The following is a 20,506-nucleotide window of genomic DNA, read 5'->3' on the forward strand; positions in this document are numbered from 1 at the left end:
AAACCTCAAAAGAAACCCAGTTTTTCTGGTCAGAAGACCAGGAAAAAAAGGCTCCCAGGGGCAGGAGAGTGTGGGAAGAATCCGAGAGAGGAGAGAGCTAAAGAAGGGGGTCCCTTGATGCTGTGCATGAACCAGTGCAAACCCCAGTCTCGCCCCTAAGCTGTGCATATGTGGGACAGATTCAAAGGCTTTGAGAACTGAACTACAATGTAAGTTCTGCTCAAGTCCCATGCTAACCCCTAAAAAGTGCTTCCATGGGACCCAAGGCAGCAGAGCAAAGGCTTTGGAAAATGAAATGATGTTGGAACCACTGCCCACAGAATGCAAGACAGAACTGGGTTGATTGCCTGGTAAAACAAAAAACTGCACATTTTGAAAGGACCTGATTCTCACAGCATAATACTCAAAATGTCCAGAATTCAATAAAAAATATCTAATATGCAAGAGACCAGGGAAATGTGATCAATCCTCAAAGGAAAAGACAATTAACACATGCCAACCCCAAGATGACACAGGTGTTGGAATTATCCGATAGATTTATAGGAGCTGTTTTAACTACGTTCCAGGAAATAATGGTAACCACTCTTGAAATGAATGGAAAGATAGAAGTTCTCAGCAGAGACACAGCATCTATAAAAGAGAAACAAGTGAACGTTTTAGAACTGAAAAATACAATAAACAGTAAAAAATGCATGGGATGGGCTCAATAGCAGAATAGAGATGACAAAGGAAAATATCAATAAAGTTGATGTAGATATTATCCAGTCTAAAGAACAGAGAGAAAAAAGGTTGAAGGAAAAAGTGAACAGAGCCTAAAAAGCCTGTGGGACAACATTAAAAGGTTTAACATTAATGTCACTGGAATTCCAGGAGAGGACAAAGAGACTGAGGTAGGAAACATACTCGAAGGAAAAATGGCCAAAAACTTCCCAAACTTGGTGAAAACTATACATTTACAGATCCAAAGAGTGCTATCTGTCTGGTTATTATACACATAAACACGTAATGTATTACAGTGAGTTGCCTCCAAGGGAAGAACAAGAAAGATGAGTAAAGATATAACTGCCTAAAAAGAAATAAATAAAATGTGATGGGCTATCATTCTCTTTGGAGAGCTGTCACAAGTATTAAGAACTTTAGTTCTTTTCTCTTTTTTTTTTAAAATAAATTTATTTCTTTATTTTTGGCTGCGTTGGGTCTTCATTGCTGCGTGCGGGCTTTCTCTCGTTGTGGCGAGCAGGGGCTACTCTTCCTTGCAGTGCGTGGGCTTACTGCAGTGACTTCTCTTGTTGTGGAACATGGGCTCTAGGTGCATGGGCTTCAGTAGTTGTGGCACACAGGCTCAGGAGTTGTGGCTCGCAGGCTCTAGAGCATAGGCTCAGTAGTTGTAGTGCACGGGCTTAGCTGGTCCGCAGCATGTGGGATTTTCCTGGACCAAGGCTTGAACCGGTGTCCCCTGCATTGGCAGGCGGATTCTTAACCACTCCGGCCCTAGAGAAGCCCTGAACTTTAGTTCTTAAATGTCTTCTCTAAATCTAGTAGAACAAGGATTCACTGTATCAATCAATGAATTGGTTCATTTATCAACACTAAACTTGCAGAAATGGTTTGTCATATCAGACTCTTATTTTTGGTCAGAAAATAGAGGCAGGATGAGCCTCAAAGGGATTTTCAAATTCTTACTTGTATATAACCTGAAAGAAATCTGTAAATCCCTCTTGCACATTTTTAGGTTGACATGTAAAAACTTTCACCAAAATGTTTATTATTGTGAAGAATGTAATTTCCAGTACTCTGTAAATATTGACATGTAAAAGTAAAACTATTTTATCACTTGCTGAAATACATCCATTGAAATTCATCATCATTCATTTTAAAAGAATACATAAACAGGCTGCTCTCTGACAGTCAAAAATTTTTGCATGATTATATTTCTCCTTTAATTTACATTTCCATTCTTTTTGCCTTATAAGAGTTTATCCTACTTTTACATATTTTATGCTTTAATGTCTTTTATTCATTACCCTATCATACTTTCCTGCATCAAAAGCATATATATATTTATTTATTTAAATTCAATGGTAAAAAGAGTGCTCTTCTAATTGTTACCACTGTAACTCTTATTAGAATGAACTTATCAAAACAACACAAATATTACAAATGTTGACAAATATTTAGTAAATGTAGATAAAAAGCATTTTTTTTAATTGGAAACCTCTCTCTTTTATTTTTCAGTTATCTCATGCATATGTGGATGAGTATACTTATGCTAGAATGAGTCAAGCTTGAACATCGATTCTCAGTTTTTGTTTTTATCAATGTAAATGCTGGAATTGTTCACATAATGAGATGCAAATGGATGAAATTTTGTAATAGAAATATCATTCAATTTTTTGAACTCCTTGAGTTATATTCTAAACATCACATGGTGATGAAATACCAAAATCATTTAAATCACCAGTGTAAGAAAAAATTGGGGAAGACTGAAATTTAATGAGTATGCTAACTACTCATCCATCTGAGTTATTTCAGCCATTTGTTGTCCACGACTAGGCTGTTTTACAACTCTGTAGAGATAAAAGTTAACTTGTAGAGACTTCCCTGGTGGTCCAGTGATTGGGAATCTGCCTTCCAATGCAGGGGATGTGGGTTCGATCCCTGGTGAGGGAACTAAGATCCCATATGCCGTGGGGCAACTAAGCCTGCGTGCTGCTACTGAGCCTGTGTGCCACAACTAGTGAACCTATGTGCCACAACTACAGAGCCCATGTGCTCTGGAGCCCGTGTGCTACAGCTAGAGAGAAGCCCACATGCCACAATGAAAGATCCTGCATGCTGCAACTAAGACCTGACACAGCCAAAAATTAATTAATTAATTTTTAAAAAGTTAACTTGTAGAAAACTGATAGTAAAGCAAGTAATAACTGTCTATAGGCATGCAAATAAAATTTATCCTGTGGAACTTCATTGGACTTCCCTCACCCACTGTGGAGGAAGCTTGTTTACAACTATTAAGCAAATTTATTTTAGCATTCCCATCAATGGTCTCCTTTCAACTGATTGTAAGACCTTTCTGGCTCTCTCATTTTTTAAGATGGTTTTTTTAATGTTAATTTTTTTATATGTATGAGAATCATGATTTCATTGTCTTTTAAAATTTACCCTTTAACATCAGTTTACAATTTGATTAGATTGAACTTTCAGTTGGTTATTTTAGTTTGTTTGTTTTGTTTTGTTTTAACGAAGATTTAGAAAACACAAGATCTGTAAAAGAAAAGGAGGTGTGAAAGGGAACCTGCATCTCCGTTACAAACCCACTCCCTAGAAGATCAGTCTTAGGTAAAAAGCACTTGTGAAAGATGAAGATTTGTAAATTTATTTTCTTCAAACACTCATGTGCATAGACCTTAGGGAAGTCTTTGCATATAGTAAATGCACCCAGTTTGAAGACTCTCAGTCTAAAGTAAGAAGCATAAAAATGAGCCTCATCCCTAATTCTGTATACTAGAGACTCATTTGCATTAACAAACTTCTTTTTTAAAGTTTCAGTTACTGAAGAACTTATTTAGATAATCACCCACCTTCCATTCATAAGAGACACTGAGAAGGAGGAGTCCTAATGAAGAGAGAGGCTGTTGGAAGCAGGGCGGAAGGAGAGGGACTAGAGGGTTGTCAGTGGGAATTCTGAACAGTCAGAGGGCACGATGAGAGTACTAAGAAACAAATAAGAAATGAAAACAGAGGGGGGATCAATACTCAAACTTTAAAAATTTTGCCTAAATATTTGTGAACCTGCACTGCACCCCTGAAAATCTCTTGCCACTGCTTCTCTCATGCTAGAAGATGATGCCACAGGGGAAAGACTTCTGCACGGAGTCTACCTAATGCCAAGCAACTAATTAAATGGACATTTCCATCAACCTACTCACTATGCCAGATATCTGAGCTTTCTGCCCCTGGACAGAGGTGAGCAGAAGCATCTAGCTCCTCCGGGACCATCCTCCTCTTCAACGCTACCATTTAGACCACCACACTTCTGTTTTCAGTCTCCCACTCTCCTGCTCTTTAATACCCTTCTTACAAAACAAGAATTATTTTAGATTAGACTTTTATATTTCAGAATGGCCTTTTAATTTTGGGAAGCTGGGAGCCATTAGGAACCTCAAAGGTTACCTAATTCATCCATTCATCACATAGATGTAAAATTTTTTAAATTAGGGACTATTACACCTTCTCCTTTCGGCTAAGTGGTCAATGAGAAGCGAGGATTCTTAGATGTCTAATTAAGTAGACAGGGCAGGTGAAGGTCACATCTGTAATAACTGAAAGTTCTTCTTGTTTTAGACAGCTTCCTATGTCCCTTCCTATATAGGGCTGTAAAATGAAAGGGAAATAATATCAATTATTACATAATTTCTCAGTAAAAGAAAATATGTTTTCCATAAGTGGGAAAAGGGTGTACTTTAGAAAAACAAAACAAGATGGAATTCCCCTGGATATAAAAGCTCATGCAAAAGAACAAATACTGCATGATTTCACTTATATGAGGCACCTAGAATAGGCAAATTCATAAAGACAGATAGTAGAATGGAGGTTGCCAGGGGCTGGAGGAAGAGGGGAGTGGGGAGTTATCGTTAATGGGAACAGAATTTCAGTTTGGGATGATGAAAAAGTTCTGGAGATGAATGGTGCTGATGGTTGTACAACTTTGTGAATGTACCTAATGCCACTGAATTAACTGTATATGTTAAAATGGTAACTTTTTATGTTATGTATATTTTACCACAATAAAAAAAAAAACCTCTAAAACTCTTTTACAACGGCCTGTTCTGACCTTAGGGTGCTTGCCCCCTTCCAGGTACAAGTAGAAATCTCCTGAATGAACAGCAAAAGCTCATAGCCTGAATAAGGGCAGACCTAGAAAGAGCCCAAGACTAAAACACCGCATTTCCAATTGGCTTATTTTTACCAGGATAACCAAACTAAATCATGTTAGAAACACTAGACCAGGGACTTCCCTGGTGGTTCAGTGGTAAAGAGTCTACCTTACAGCGCAGGGGATGAGGGTTTGATCCCTGGTCAGGGAACTAAGATCCCACATGCCATGGGGCAACTAAGCCTGTGTGCCACAACGACTGAGCTCATGCACCTCAACTAGAGAGCCCGTGTGCCACAAACTACAGACCCCACACGCTCTGGAACCCGCACACCATAACCACAGAGCCCAGGCACCCTGGAGCCCGCGCCACAACTAGAGAAAAGCCCACATGCTGCAACAAAAGATCCTGCATGCCTCAGTGAAGATCGCGTGTGCCCGCAACTAAGACCCAAAGCAGCCAAAAATAAATAAAATAATAAATAAACCTTTTTTTAAAAAAAGAAAAGGAACACTAGAGCACACATACACATGTATGTGTATGTATACACATACAAAGAAAAATGTTAGTGAAATTTAGTAACCACTTATGTACCTTGCTTAAAATAATATCCCTTGGATTTAATAAAGTTGTCCTCTGTCCTATCCTAAATCCAGGTGACATAAGAGGATGAAGATGCCTGTAAGTGACTGGGTTAAGTGAGGCTGCTGTGAAATTCAGCTGTAAAATTTTAGAATAGTACTTTTCCACACCTCTGAGGACATGAGAAAACAGATATTACAACTAGAATTTAAATGGAATGAGAAGTCAGGATACCAGTTCTAATCACTTGGTGGTTTGGGGGGAATGAATAAGCTGGGGATATACCATTAATGCATAAGTCAGAAGGAGAATCAACTTTGTTTTTGGTCATTAAAATACATGGCATATTCACATTCACACAGAAGAACTTGCACATGTGTCAAGACACATGGAAAAAAAGTCTCCAAAGCAGCAAAACATGGGAACCAACCCTAATGCTCAACAATAAGAGAATGGATAAATAAATTGTGGAATATTTCCCAACAAATAATATATAGTTACATACAATAATATGGATAATTCTTTAAAACTTAATTTTGAGTTTTTTAAAAGTGAGGCTATATATACCCTTTTTATAAATCAAAAAAACAAGCAAAGGTAAACAAAATTATGTAGGAATACTTACATATGTCATAAAACTATTTTACAATAAAATCGGGAAATGGTTAACACAAAATCCAGGGTTAGGAGGGGCACAAGGAATAGCATAGGAGAAGGGCATAAAGAAAGATACAACAGTATAGGTAACAATCTAGTTCTTCTTTTCTAGCCTTCTGTTTATTTTCTTTAACAGCTTTATTGAGATACAACTCACATATGACACAATTCACCCATTTGAAGTGTACAATATGATGATGTTCAAAACCATCACCAGTTAATTTTAGTACATTTTGCTAGTTCAAAAAGAAACGCTATACCCTTTAACTATCACCACCCACCCCTCACATCAACCCCCATCCCTAAGAAACCACTAATCTACTTTCTGTCTCTATTCATTGCCCTGGTCTGAATATTTCCACATGAACAGAAAATCATTCAGTGTGTGGTCTTTTCTGACTAACTTCTTTTACTTAGAATAATGTTTTCAAGGTACATACTTGTAGCATGTATCAGTATTTCATTCTTTTTATAGCCAAATAATATCCCGTTGTATGGATATACCATGTTATATTTATCCATTCATCAGTTGATGGACATTTGGGTTGTTTCTACCTTTTGGTTGTTATGAATGTTGTCGGTATAAACGTCTGTGTATAGTTTTTGTGTGGACATATGCTTTCATTTCTCTTGGATATATATAAATAGAGTGAAACTGCTGTATCATATGGTAACTCTGTTTAACTTTTGAGGAACTGCCAAATTGTTTTCCAAAGCAGCTGCACCAGATGATATTCCCACCAGCAACGTATAAGGGTTCCAATTCCTTCACATCCTCACCAACACTTAACTGACTTTTTGATTCTAGCCATCCTAGTGGGTGTGAAGTGGTATCTCACTGTAGTTTTGATTTGCATTTCTCTGATGAATAATGATATTGAACATCTTTTCATATGCTTATTGGCCATTTGTATATCTTCTTGGGAGAAATAGCCATTCAGATATCTTGACCTTTTTTTTTTTTTTTTTTTTTTTTTTAATAATACACAATGTATTTATTTATTTATTTATTTATGGCTGTGTTGGGTCTTCATTTCTGTGCATGGGCTTTCTCTAGTTGTGGCAAGTGGGGGTCACTCTTCATCGCGGTGCGCAGGCCTCTCACTATTGCGGCCTCTGTTGTTGCGGAGCACAGGCTCCAGACGCGCAGGCTCAGTAATTGTGGCTCACAGGCCCAGTTGCTCCATGGCATGTGGGATCTTCCCAGACCAGGGCTCGAACCTGTGTCGTCTGCATTGGCAGGCAGATTCTCAACCACTGCGCCACCAGGGAAGCCCATCTTGACCATTTTTATATTGGGTTATTTATCTTCTTATTGTTGAGTTGTAAGAACTCTTCATATATTTTGGATACAAGTTCCTTACCAGATATAGAATTTTTAAATATTTTCTCCCATTCTGTGGGTTACCTTTTCACAATTATCTAGTTCCTACGCCCTAGTTTTATTTATTTATTTTTTTTTTTGGCGGTACGTGGGCCTCCCACTGTTGTGACCTCTCCCGTTGCGGAGCACAGGCTCCGGATGCGCAGGCTCAGCGGCCACGGCTCACGGGCCCAGCCGCTCAGCGGCATAGTGGGATCTTCCCGAACCGGGGCACGAACCCGCGTCCCCTGCATCGGCAGGCGGACTCTCAACCACTGCGCCACCAGCCTACGCCCTAGTTTTTAAAGCTGTGACAGGGTTACAGGTGGTCATTGAATATAATGTTTATAGCTTACATAAACTTAGCAAATTATCCTTATGTATATTACATAATTAATGAATTAAAAATAAAATCTTGTGCTGCCAGTGTCCTTGTCCTCACGGTGAGCCTCAGACGCCCCCCACCTCTGCAGGAGACCCTCCAACACTAGCAGGGTTTCTGAAGAGAATTTTTTTTTTTTTTTTTCGGTACGCGGGCCTCTCACTGTTGTGGCCTCTCCCGTTGCGGAGCACAGGCTCCAGACGCGCAGGCTCAGCGGCCATGGCTCACGGGCCCAGCCGCTCCGCGGCATGTGGGATCTTCCCGGACCGGGGCACGAACCCGTGTCCCCTGCATCGGCAGGCGGACTCTCAGCCACTGCGCCACCAGGGAAGCCCTGAAGAGAATTTTTAACCTGTTCCTTTGTAGGTCATTATGGAGGACGGAGTAGAGCTCCCTGTGCTACACATCTGAGCTGTGTGTCAGACAGACTCTTGGCGCTCCAGCCAGGCGTCAGGGCTGTGCCACTGAGGTGGGAGAGCCAACTTCAGGACACTGGTCCACAAGAGACCTCCCAGCGCCACGTAATATCAAATGGTGAAAATCACCCAGAGATCTCCATCTCAACACCAAGACCCAGCTTCACTCAATGACAGCAAGCTACAGTGCTGGACACCCTATGCCAAACAACTAGCAAGACAGGAACACAACCCCACCCATTAGCAGAGAGGCTGCCTAAAATCATAATAAGTCCACAGACACCCCAAAACACACCACCGGACGTGGACCTGCCCACCAGAAAGACAAGATCCACCAGCCTCATCCACCAGAACACAGGCACTAGTCCCCTCCACCAGGAAGCCTACACAACCCACTGAACCAACCTTAGCCAATGGGGACAGACACCAAAAACAACGGGAACCACGAACCTGCAGCCTGCGAAAAGGAGACCCCAAACACAGTAAGATAAGCAAAATGAAAATACAGAAAAACACACAGCAGATGAAGGAGCAAGGCAAAAACCCACCAGACCTAACGAATGAAGAGGAAATAGGCAGTCTACCTGAAAAAGAATTCAGAATAATGATAGTAAAGATGATCCAAAATCTTGGAAATAGAATAGAGAAAATGCAAGAAACATTTAACAAGGACCTAGAAGAACTAAAGAGGAAACAAGCAATGATGAACAACACAATAAATGAAATTAAAAATACTCTAGAAGGGATCAATAGCAGAATAACTGAGGCAGAAGAACGGATAAGTGACCTGGAAGATAAAATAGTGGAAATAACTACTGCAGAGCAGAATAAAGAAAAAAGAATGAAAAGAACTGAGGACAGTCTCAGAGACCTCTGGGACAACATTAAACGCACCAACATTCGAATTATAAGAAGAGAAAAAGAAGAAGAGAAAAAGAAAGGGACTGAGAAAACATTTGAAGAGATTATAGTTGAAAACTTCCCTAATATGGGAAAGGAAATAGTTAATCAAGTCCAAGAAGCACAGAGAGTCCCATACAGGTTAAATCCAAGGAGAAACACGCCAAGACACATATTAATCAAACTATCAAAAATTAAATACAAAGAAAACATATTAAAAGCAGCAAGGGAGAAACAACAAATAACACACAAAGGAATCCCCATAAGGTTAACAGCTGATCTTTCAGCAGAAACTCTGCAAGCCAGAAGGGAGTGGCAGGACATACTGAAAGTGATGAAGGAGAAAAACTACAAGCAAGATTACTCTACCCAGCAAGGATCTCATTCAGATTTGATGGAGAAATTAAAACCTTTACAGACAAGCAAAAGCTGAGAGAGTTCAGCACCACCAAACCAGCTTTATAACAAATGCTAAAGGAACTTCTCTAGGCAAGAAACACAAGAGAAGGAAAAGACCTACAATAACAAACCCAAAACAATTAAGAAAATGGTAATAGGAACATACATATCGATAATTACCTTAAATGTAAACAGATTAAATGCTCCCACCAAAAGACACAGACTGGCTGAATGGACACAAAAACCAGACCCGTATATATGCTGTCTACAGGACACTCACTTCAGACCTAGGGACACATACAGACTGAAAGTGAGGGGATGAAAAAAGAAATTCCATGCAAATGGAAATCAGAAGAAAGCTGGAGTAGCAATTCTCGTATCAGACAAAATAGACTTTAAAATAAAGACTATTACAAGAGAAAAAGAGGACACTACATAATAATCAAGGGATCAACCCAAGAAGAAGATATAACAATTGTAAATATTTATGCACCCAACATAGGAGCACCTCAATACATAAGGCAAATACTAACAGCCATAAAAGGGGAAATCGACAGTAACACAATCATAGTAGGGGACTTTAACACCCCACTTACACCAATGGACAGATCATCCAAAATGAAAATAAAAAAGGAAACACAAGCTTTAAATGATATATTAAACAAGATGGACTTAATTGATATTTATAGGACATTCCATCCAAAAACAACAGAATACACATTTTTCTCAAGTGCTCAAGGAACATTCTCCAGGATAGATCATACCTTGGGTCACAAATCTAGCTTTGGTAAATTTAAGAAAATTGAAATCGTATCAAGTATCTTTTCCGACCACAACGCTATGAGACTATATATCAATTACAGGAAAAGATCTGTAAAAAATACAAATACATGGAGGCTAAACAATACACTACTTAATAATGCAGTGATCACTGAAGAAATCAAAGAGGAAATAAAAAAATACCTAGAAACAAATGACAATGGAGACACAACGACCCAAAACCTAAGGGATGCAGCAAAAGCAGTTCTAAGAGGGAAGTTTATAGCAATACAAGCCCACCTTAAGAAGCAGGAAACATCTCGAATAAACAACCTAACCTTGCACCTCAAGCAATTAGAGAAAGAAGAACAAAAAAACCCCAAAGTTAGCAGAAGGAAAGAAATCATAGAGATCAGACCAGAAATAAATGAAAAAGAAATGAAGAAAACAATAGCAAAAATCAATAAAACTAAAAGCTGGTTCTTTAAGAAGATAAACAAAATTGATAAACCATTAGCCAGACTCATCAAGAAAAAAAGGAAGAAGACTCAAATCAATAGAATTAGAAATGAAAAAGGAGAAGTAACAACTGACACTGCAGAAATACAAAAGATCATCAGAGATTACTACAAGCAACTCTATGCCAATAAAATGGACAACCTGGAAGAAATGGACAAATTCTTAGAAATATACAAGCTGCCAAGACTGAACCAGGGAGAAATAGAAAATGTGAACATACCAATCACAAGCACTGAAATTGAAACTGTGATTAAAAATCTTCCAACAAACAAAAGCCCAGGACCTGATGGCTTCGCAGGCGAATTCTATCAAACATTTAGAGAAAAGCTAACACCTATCCTTCTCAAACTCTTCCAAAATATAGCAGAGGGAGGAACACTCCCAAACTCATTCTACAAGGTTAGCATCATCCTGATACCAGAACCAGACAAAGATGTCACAAAGAAAGAAAACTACAGGCCAGTTTCACTGATGAACATAGATACAAAAATCCTCAACAAAATACTAGCAAACAGAATCCAACAGCACATTAAAAGGATCATGCACCATGATCAACTGGGGTTTATTCCAGGAATGCAAGGATTCTTCAGTATATGCAAATCAATCAACGTGATACACCATATTAACAAACTGAAGGAGAAAAACCATATGATCATCTCAGTAGATGCAGAGAAAGCTTTCGACAAAATTGAACACCCATTTATGATAAAAACCCTCCAGAAAGTATGCATACAGGGAACTTTCCTCAACATAATAAAGGCCGTATATAACAAACACAAAGCCAACATTGTCCTGAATGGTGAAAAACTGAAACCATTTCCACTAAGACCAGGAACAAGACAAGGTGGCCCACTCTCACCATTCTTATTCAACACAGTTTTGGAACGTCTAGCCACAGCAATCAGAGAAGAAAAAGAAATAAAAGGAATCCAAATCGGAAAAGAAGTAAAGCTGTCACTGTTCGCAGATGACATGATACTATACATAGAGATTCCTAAAGATGCTACCAGAAAACTACTAGAGCTAATTGATGAATTTGGTAAAGTAGCAGGATACAAAATTAATACACAGAAATCTCTGGCATTCTTATACACTAATGATGAAAAATCTGAAAGTGAAATCAAGAAAACACTCCCATTTACCACTGCAACAAAAAGAATAAAATATTTAGGAATAAACCTACCTAAGGAGACAAAAGACCCGTATGCAGAAAATTATAAGACACTGATGAAAGAAATTAAAGATGAGACAAATAGATGGAGAGATATACCATGTTCTTGGATTGGAAGAATCAACATTGTGAAAATGACTCTACTACTCAAAGCAATCTACAGATTCAGTGCAATCCCTGTCAAACTACCACTGGCATTTTTCACAGAACTAGAACAAAAAAATTCACAATTTGTATGGAAACACAAAAGACCCTGAATAGCCAAAGCAGTCTTGAGAATGAAAAATGGAGCTGGAGGAATCAGGCACCCTGACTTTAGACTATACTACAAAGCTACAGTAATCAAGACAGTATGGTACTGGCACAAAAACTGAAAGATAGATCAATGGAACAGGATAGAAAGCTCAGAGATAAACCCACGCACATATGGTCACCTTATCTTTGACAAAGGTGGCAGGAATATACAGTGGAGAAAGGACAGCCTCTTCAATAAGTGGTGCTGGGAAAATTGGACAGGTACATGTAAAAGTATGAGATTAGATCACTCCCTAACACCATACACAAAAATAAGCTCAAAATGGATTAAAGACCTAAATGTAAGGCCAGAAACTATCAAACTCTTAGAGGAAAACATAGGCAGAACACTCTATGACATAAATCACAGCAAGATCCTTCTTGACCCATCTCCTAGAGTAATGGAGATAAAAACAAAAATAAACAAATGGGACCTAATGAAACTTCAAAGCTTTTGCACAGCAAAGGAAACCATAAACAAGACCAAAAGACAGCCCTCAGAATGGGAGAAAATATTTGCAAATGAATCAACTGACAAAGGATTAATCTCTAAAATTTACAGGCAGCTCATGCAGCTCAATAACAAAAAAATAAACAACCCAATCCAAAAATGGGCAGAAGACCTAAATAGACATTTCTCCAAAGAAGATATACAGACTGCCAACAAACACATGAAAGAATGCTCAACATCATTAATCATTAGAGAAATGCAAATCAAAACTACAATGAGATATCATCTCACACCAGTCATGAAGATCCTAGGGGTAAGACAGGAATAAAGACACAGACCTACTAGAGAACGGACTTGAGGATATGGGGAGGGGGAAGGGTAAGCTGTGACAAAGCGAGAGAGAGGCATGGACATATATACACTACCAAATATAAGGTGGATAGCTAGTGGGAAGCAGCCGCATAGCACAGGGAGGTCAGCTCGGTGCTTTGTGACCGCCTAGAGGGGTGGGATAGGGAGGGTGGGAGGGAGGGAGAGGCAGGGGGGAAGAGCAATGGGAACATGTGTATATGTATAACTGATTCACTTTGTTATAAAGCAGAAACTAACACACCATTGTAAAGCAAATATACTCCAATAAAGATGTTAATAAATAAATAAATAAATAAATAAATAAAACCTCATGCATAAAGATTTCTGTTAGGAAATATTTAACACAAAACAAAATGCTGTAATGCTCAAAATAAGTTAATGCTACTCTTGAAGGCATTCATTTAATGCCTGGGTATGACTTAGGCACCCTGAGAATCTGGCCCATTGATTCTTTCAAACGGTTCCTCTCCAAACTCCACCACATGGTAGGCGGGAGTAGCACACTACTAACAACAGGACAAACCTGCCCCCTCTCCCCTCCTGTTTTTGTGTCTCCCCCTCCTCTCCCAAGCTAAAAATGAATTTTACATTTTTTAATACCTGAAAAAAAAGAAGACTACTTCATTACGTGTGAAAATTCTACGAACTTCAAATTTCAGTGTCCATGAATAAAGTGAAATACAGCCACACCATTCCTTTAGGTATTGTCTATGGCTGCTTTTAAGCTACAATAGCACAGATGAGAAGTTACTAAAGAGACCACATAGCCAAGGAAACCTACAAGTTTACTATCCAGCCTTTTACTCAAAAAGTTTGCCAAACCTTACTATATCAACAAGTTAAATTACTTCTCACTTCTACAATGAGTAGCAAAAAACCTATTTCCTACTAGCCAAGACCACCTTGACAGTCACCCTCTTGATTTCTCAGTCAATTTTTTCTCTTTAACTGTAATAAATATTTATACAGTGCTTCGATTCTAATTTTATTAAGGATTTTTACATTTGGGGATTGTAGAGTAGTCTTTCCTTGTAAAATAATGTGGTATCTTCAAAAAGTCATGATCCAGCCACACTCAAACCATTGGGTTAATCATTTTAACAAACTTTTATTGCCTGCTCATTGCACGCTGTGAGTCAGATACTTCTTGGTGCAGTAAAAACTACCCAAAACCCCATCCTTGCCCTCAAGAGGCTTACAGTCTAATTAGACTCTAGTAACTATAAGAACAATTTCCCCAAAGATCACTCCACAGTTGACTCTTACATTAAGGGGTCTTAGATATTTTACCAAGAATTCTAAGCTATGTTCCTTAAATAAAAAAGAAGTCTTATATAAGCAGTAAAGAAATAGTACTCTGCAAAAAATTCTGGTAAACTTTGGTGGTTTAAGTCCCATAACTTCTGCATTCCCATGACCATATAATCAAAGCTTCTTGATCTTTTTTGCTGTGTTCATCTCCGCTTTGGCTGTTTGGACCTAATCCTAGTTCAATATACTAAATGTAGTCACCCATATTCACTCATTTTAGAGAACGCACCAATTCAAATATCGCTGAAACTTGCAAACCTATCTGTGTTGCCGGATACCACTCTGATGGCAATGAAGGCAAGGCCGTTTGCATATGTGATTATTAGTCCTCAAAGTGATGACAACGAGACTCTACCCAAAGGAGACAGAGACCCAGCTGTGAGGTGACCTCTTCGGAGCTGTCCCTCAATGCCTCAGTGGCCCTCGCATTTTTTTTTAAAGTGACTCATGGCCTCAAGTCAGTTTCTGCAGAGAAGCCAGGTCCGTTCCTTTCCAGCACTTCCTGGCTAGGGTCAAATTCAGTCCGATGACAGCCCTCCCCCCAATGACCCTGCACCCCTCTGAGGCTCAGAGCCAAACTGGCGAGAAGCCCCAAAGTTAGAGCAGCCTGGAGCGTGGCCGCAAGGCCTTGGCCAGCCGTCCAGCTCCAAGCCCGCTCCAAGCCCGCACCGCCTTCCGGGCAGGCCAGCGCGCGCCGGGGCAGGCGGCGGGGGCAGGGAGCGCCGCTGCGCTGACCCAGATGGGGCTCCCGCCCGCACCCGCACGCCCACGCCCGGGTCCCCTGCACCCAGGCCCCGCGTTCGCCCGCGTCTCCGGCATCCTGGCCCCTCAGGCACCAGCCCGGTCTTTATTCCTCGCGCGCCGCCCGCCCTGGCCCCTCTGCACCCCACCCATTGAGCGCAACTTCCGAGCGCGGCCGCGGAGCGCCCCCCGCACCTGCCCACCGGCCCCTCCCGGCCCTGATGCTCCGGATTACCTGCTTGGGGGTCCTGCGGTCTGGTGCTGGGCGATGCCGATCCGTTGCTCGGCCCCTCGCGCCCTCCTCCCGCCTGCCCTCCTCCCCTCCTCCTCCCCCCGGGTAGGAGTCTGTGTCAGTCACGCCGCTCCTGGGGAGAGTGGCCGGCGGCTTCCGGGAGCTCCAAATACAGACAAGCCGAGGGGGAGAGAGAGGGAGGAAGGGAAGAGAGCCAAGCTCCGCGGGTGGGGAGTGGAAATAAAGGGGAGCGGAGAGGCGAGGGGAACGGAGGAAAGGAGGGGCAGATGGGCCGTGGGAGAAAAGAGAGGGAGATGAGGAAGGCAGAGGGCGGCAGGCTCTGAAAGAAATGAATTCGCTGCATCAGGCGGCATTGCAAAGAAGTCTGGAAAGATGCGGGAGGCTCCTGGCTGAAGGAGCCACAGATTGGATCCTCAAACACTTGTGCAGAGAAATGATGTGTCCTTAAGAAGCAAGAGACGGGTCTGTGTGTTCCCCAACCCCAGGATAGGGATAAAGGTCCTGGCTGGAGAGGGAGGTGGACAAGCAACGCTTTAGCTAGACATCAAGTTGAGATGCACTCATATTTTGTAACGACATTTTTAAAATGTATTTAAAAATGCATTTTACATACATCTTTTTAAAAAACTGCCTGATTGTTTAAAAATAAATGTACCCTAAACCAATTAATTTATTTTTATTGTGCGTATCTGTGGCCATTCCTATTTATATGTTGATTGTAATTACAAAATTGGAGATTTTTACTTTTTTGTTAACACTGTTAGAAGGAAAACATTGATTTTCATTAGTTTATTTCCACCTGAAAAAGTAGACTTGAAGCTCTTCATTGAACCAATGCTAGGAAAATAATTACAGAGAAGAGAGAAGGGGGGTTGTAATCGATACTTCTTAAAGCAATATTTCCAAACAAACACTAGGATGAGTATCTAAAAAGCCAATATTCTCTGTCAGTGTTTAAATTGCATGTAATTTGGTTCTGTGCATTACAAGGCTTATTCTAACCCCACAGGTCACAACTTAAATGAAGGTTTTTCCTATCACACATTGCTCTTCTCCAACAGTGGTGATAAGGAATGCCTCTTTGCTCCCCTTTGTCTGGAAAAAAGGGAAACAAATGACATTGCTTATGTCATTGATAACATTGCTAAATGAGTGCATACACTGCAAATATCCAGGGCCAGTGCTGTCCCTATCATGCACATGCCTTGCATTTGGTAGGTAATTAATACATTTATACTGAAGAATGAATGAATGAAATTATATATATACATTTATGTTCCAGGGATGCAAAAAATAATATATCCTTAAGAACCAATTTTTACAGGTTCAAAGGAAACTTCCAAGCATCCAGTCTAACATGACTTATTTTTCTCTAGCATTAACTTCAGCGATCATTAATAGAGCATTTCTTTCAGCTAAGTGTATTTTGCACTGGAGTGTAAAGTATTATGGAGTATAAAGGTGAATGAGGCACAAATCCTCTCCTTAGGTTTATAAGATAGTACGAAGATGAAGAGAGTATAAAAATAACTACAGTATAAGAAAGACTATAAAACATGTCCTAAGAGAAATATGAACAAAGTTTGTGGATGTGCAGAAGAGGGAGGTTGCTTCTAGTGCTGGGGACCAGAGAATGCATCCTGGTGGAAGTAAGAGTTGAGTCTTCAAGCAGAAATGACAATAAGAATGGGCAGTGGGGGAAGGGCACTCAAGATGAAAGGACAGCAGGGATAAAGATGGAGAGGTGATAAAGGATGGGACATGTATGAAGGACAGTGGGTGAGCTTTGCTGGAATGGAGAGCTGTGGGACCCAGATCTGGGAAGAAAGGATAGGTCCCAGCAGATGGAGGCCTTCAATCTTAGCCTAAGTTGTTTGAACCCTAAGGGGCAGGCACTGGGGGATCGTTGACAGTTTTGGAGCAGAATCATGATAACAACAGTTAATTTGGTGATGTTGTCTAGGATTGGAAAAAGATAGGAGACAGGGAAATTCTCTAAGAAATAATTCACTAGTTTGGAGGGGAAAGTAATGAGTCTTAAGCCGGTGGCTGAATTCTTCCCTTAACTAATTCCATCTCACACAGCACCCGTCTGCTATGTGACGGATGCCCAATGGGGCTACCCCCTCAGTGAACTCTTCTTTCTCACAACTCTCTAACATTTATTGTCCGTATTTTCCAACTAGACCTGAAAGTTCCAAGAAAGCAAAGATAATGTCTGTTTAAAGGTTCAAGGCTATTTTTTGGAGGCTGACACAGAGAAAAGTCATTGAGTACATATTTATTGATACATTTTTCTTTTACAGGATTAGTTCTGAAGGTGGTGGAGTTGGAAAGAAGAGGACAGATGCTGGGCTCTTCTAAATCTTTTCAGACCTTGAGATTCCCATCCAAACCCTTGCCTTTCTCCTTAACAGACGATCTCATTATCTGCTGTACAAGGAGGCTGGTGCCATGTTAACTTCTATACCTTTCCTTACACTTAATTTGAACTAATGTCCCCTTCGTTGCCAAAGCTAAGAGTATTCTTGTCTCATTCCACCTTGGTCCTCTACATTGCATCTGAGACTCCTCCTGCCCATTGATTTTGTCCCTCTGGATAACATTCCAGTTGCCACCAGCCAGGCTGTACCAGAAAGCTGGTAACACAGTAGACACATGGGGGAGAGGGGGGGCCATCTTTGGAATGGTTGTGCTGTTCTGCCTTTCTTTATATAGTGTAAAACTTTTAAATTGACAATTTTATATGAAAGGGCTTTGCTAGGATCTCAACATAGAGTAGGTGACTCAGGACCTTGAAATTCACAGTCTATAAAGCTTCTACAAGAATCAAGTGAAATCCAGACTTCCATGATCCTCTCGCAGAATCTGCTCCTGAGGTTCAAGCGCACCTGTGGAGCAGTCTGACATGCAGGAGGCTAACCATCTCTGAGCTGGCTTGCTGAAGAATTCTCCCCCAAAGGAATGTATTGGATGGAAACAAACGAACCCAAATATACCCTCTTCCTAAGCAGTGTTCAGGCTTCTCAAAGAGGTGCAAGGAGAGAGAATGGGTCCCTGGATTCTCAGTTGTGCCCTAAATGAAGTTATGCTAGGGCCCCAGGTCTCTGTGAAGCCTATTCCACCCTCATGACTGCTGAGATACTGAGACCAGATTTTAGTCCCCTTGCTGTTTTACCTGAATCCCCTTTCACCTTTTCCAGTAAGAGACCATACCAGCAACAGCCAATGAACACAGTGTCCTTTTTTTGGAGCTTTTCCCAGCCAATGAGGAGGAAAGGAGAATGATGACATGACTCCACAAACATGCCTTCTCAGTAGTTAAAGTTTTGAAGAACACATTACCAATGTCCCATGAGAGTTGGCATTTCATTTCAATAATTCCTAAGTGGAAAGTTATCAATGGTAATTTTACCAGCAGTTGATACACACATTGTGGGTGCTGAGAATACCACACTCTCAGCAAACAGAGCATAATAATCATAGATAAAACTTACTGAGCACTTACCACGTGAATGAGTCCTTTATATTCTTTCTTCTTAAAGAGGGAACCGGGGTAGCTCAGCTCTTGCATCCTGACCCTCTTCCTCTTCATTGGAAGCTTGTGCTCGAGAAGTCAAAGACTCTAAAAACAAATTTAAAATATTCCAAACTTTTGCCATGTGAAGGTCCTTAGTAGAGATTTCTATCTGATTTACTTCCTATGTCCTGACCCAGCATCTATAAGAGAGAGGATTCTTTGATGGCTACACTTTGTGGTCTGATTTTCCCTGATATGAAGGAATTATACTGAGCTTTCACTGGATGGGACAGCTACAAAGTATGGCAGAGCTGGCCACATCATATAACCTTTGCAACACCACCTCCATCACCCACTTCTCCTGCACCACCGCACATGGGCCCAGCCTCCTTTGGCTACACCTTGTTCTTGGTTACATAGTTCTGGCACATGGAAACTAATTGGAGGTAGCAGCACACAGCCCTCTTTTTCCCAAGGTGAGGATTCTCAGTCATTATTTTGAGAATTCTGTCCACCCACAAATGGGGGTGGGGGTGGGGGGATGGGAAAGATGAGCACGGAAGGTGAGTGGATGAACTGTAAAGGGAAGAAAGCAAAGGTAAGCAATGCCAGTTTCCCTAGCACTGCAGACAGTAAAAATGACACTTTTTATTTGTTCAGTGAATTCTTAACCTGAGATCCCTAGACAGGCTTCAGGAGTCTGTGAGTTCCATGAATCATGTGTTATGTTTTAGGTTTTGTGCATTTATCTGAGGAGATTATCCACAGCTTTTATCTTATTTTTTTGGAGTCATCTATGTCGAAACATTGACTGAGATATCAATGATTTTATGGAAGTGCAAAACAGAGAACTGGTTCCTTCCTGCTTTTTCTTTCCAAGTCCCTCTGCAAAGACAGAATCTCAGGCTCAGGTGAACAGAGGCTTTGGTTCTTCAGAACAGAGGTACGATCAGCCTTGCTGAACAGAATCATCCAGGCAGATCATGTTTGGTATGTTCAATCTTTTGGGAATATCTTCTCTTTTTAAAGGGCATCTTGTGATGGTCATACTTTAACTCAAAGGGATAATTCACTAATCCCAGGCACCGAGGTTCAGAGGCACTTGAGAAGATGACAAGGGCTAGTGGACACCACTCAGGCCACCAGGCACGTCTCTAATAATCCACTTTGTGGATAAGACTGTCCCTGCATGAGAATTTTATGTCATTAGAAATAGATAAGACTGCTGATCTTAAACCTAAGGATTCCTTTTATATTCCACTGATTTGTTGGAGCTATACCTAAATACTCCAGTCCACATTCATCTCTTCTGTCATTGAATCCCTTGGAATTTGAATAAATTTACTGTTTATTCATTAAAATATCAATATAAAGAAATTACTCTTAAAACTCCCCCCCCCCCCCCCGCTTTCTGTTTTCCAAGTCTCCCCTGTCTATATTTAAATGCCTCAAGGCAGGACCATACATAGTCCAAATTTACTTCATGTCATTATGTAAAAATGCTAAAGAAAGTGCTGCCCATAGTCTTTTTTTTTATTC

The sequence above is a fragment of the Lipotes vexillifer genome, unplaced genomic scaffold (genome assembly GCF_000442215.2).
Source record: "Lipotes vexillifer unplaced genomic scaffold, Lipotes_vexillifer_v1.1 scaffold863, whole genome shotgun sequence".
In the NCBI taxonomy this organism is placed as follows: domain Eukaryota; kingdom Metazoa; phylum Chordata; class Mammalia; order Artiodactyla; family Lipotidae; genus Lipotes; species Lipotes vexillifer.